The sequence below is a fragment of the Sceloporus undulatus genome, chromosome 6 (genome assembly GCF_019175285.1).
Source record: "Sceloporus undulatus isolate JIND9_A2432 ecotype Alabama chromosome 6, SceUnd_v1.1, whole genome shotgun sequence".
Lineage (NCBI taxonomy): Eukaryota > Metazoa > Chordata > Lepidosauria > Squamata > Phrynosomatidae > Sceloporus > Sceloporus undulatus.
In genome coordinates, this window is record NC_056527.1 from 121,069,192 (window position 1) to 121,071,381 (window position 2,190).

Here is a 2,190-nt window from a genome sequence, read left to right on the forward strand (position 1 = left end):
CAGACATGGCTCCCCCAAGAAGTTTGGGACTCTAGCTGTCAGACTTCTTGGCAGCTGGCTGGGGATTCTGGGAGCTGGAGTCCCAAAGTGTTGAACTCACTAGAGACCCCACCAGCTCTCTGAGCCAGTGGCTCTTGGTCTTCTGTCCTCCAGAGCTTTGCCTTTGCCTTCCTCTGAGGCTGAGAGAGTGGGACTTGCCCAAAGGTCCCCCGGGGGGTTTCCATGATTGGGCAGAGAATTGAACCTGGGTCCTCAGAGTCCTAGACCTACACTCCAACCACAACACCCAGCTGCCTCTCATCTAGACGCTCTTGTTGTGTGCCTTCAAGCCCTTTCTGACTTATGGCGATCCTAAGGCCAAGGGCTTTCTTGCTGGAATTTTTGCTGCCCAAAACCAGCCATGGGATTTCCATGGTGGGGTGGAGATTTGAACCCTGGTCTTGAGGTCCTAGTCCAACACTCAAACCAGTGTGATATGGGTACTACTCTTGTCTTTTTGCAACAGTAAAAGCAGGCAGAATCCAACAATAGCTAGTAGTGTAAGAGTGAGTGTAGCCACACAACACAATCCTGGGAGTAAGCCACATTGCACAGTCTGATGCCACTTTAAGTGCCACAGCTCCATCTTGTGGGATCCTGGGACTTGTAATAAAAAGGTAAAGCAACCAAGTATCCCTTCAACTACTCCATTAGAGCTGAGCTCTACATCCCTCACCAAACTACAAATCCCAGGAATCCATAGACTAAAGCCAACACATTTACTATATTTTCCCCTCCGCTCTCAAAAACGTAACGGAAATCTGAGAACAGCAACCAGGAGCCCAGACAAAGAGTGGAACCAGTTAAGTCTCCTTGAAAGTAGGCTCTGGGGAAAGGCTCAGAGGCAGGGATGGGCGGCCATTGCGTTTCAGAAGAGGATGCCTTGGAGTTTGCAGGTTTCACTTTAGCAAGGATGGAAAACAGGAAGCAGGAGAAAGCAAAGCTGACAGATTCAATGCACTTTGAGTGTTTGACTCTGAAGAGTTTGGCTTTGAATCTCGGTGTATTTGCAGAGTCTGAATGTTGGAATGGGTCCCTCCCAAGGGAGATCTAGGGCAGCCTTGCAGGAATGAATCCACAGCGAAGGCACTCCTGGGCCATCCAGACGCTCCAGAATCTACAGAAACAACTGGGTCTGTGTTTTGGGCCTTGGGAAAGTCTTATACAACGCCCAAAGGTCCAAAACACACACGGCAGAAATAACCTAGTTTGAGACCGCTTCCACTGCTCTGCTCTGGACCCCGCAACAAGCTCCAACTCCCAGAATCCCATAGCCTTGAGCCAGGAGGCTGAGAAGCGTTGCCAAACTGGGTTATTTCTCCAGTGTGGATGCAGCCCAAGTATCCCTGCCAGGGAAAAAGGCCAGGCCTTGCTTTTCAGCATCACAAGAGGTCAGTGCTGCTCCGCCGGTGGAGTGACTAGCTGTCTTCTGGACAGTAGTCTGGGCTGGACAGCTGGACTTCTCCATCACTCCTCCTCTCAAACGCAAGACACAAGGGGGATTTTTAGGAAAAGCCAGGCTGCCTGGAAAGTCTGAGCCAAAAGGAAGGAGAGGCAGCTTTTACATAAAGCCACAAGGGCCCTGGGTTCTTAATAGCTTTGGTCCAAAACACACTGCAGAAAACATCCAGTCTGGGACCCTGGCTCAGTGCTAGGGAATCCTGGGAATTCTAGTTTGTTGTGGCCCCAACAGAGCTCTCTCTGACAGAGAAAGCTCAATGTCTGACAAAACTACATTTCCCAGAGTTCCCTAGCATCAAACCAGGACAGTTAAAGTGGTCTCAAACTGGATTATTTCTGCAGCAATCCTACCATTGGTTCTCTTGGACACTGAACATACAAAGATTGGGATCAGCAGATCTCTCCCAAGAAAGGCCTTTGAGTCTTAATCAGGAATGAAAGGCAGCATTAATAGGATCTGTATCCCTCGCTTTGTTGCTATGATTACAGTCCTCTTCATCGATATTTGTATACATCATATATAATAATTTGATCACAAAATAACTTTGTTGCTATGATGACAGTCATCCTCATCTATCTTTCTATAAATATTATATGCTAATATAACAACAAAATAAAACCCTCCTCTTCTTCCTCTGGCCGGGAGATAGATAGATAGATAGATAGATAGATAGATAGATAGATAGATAG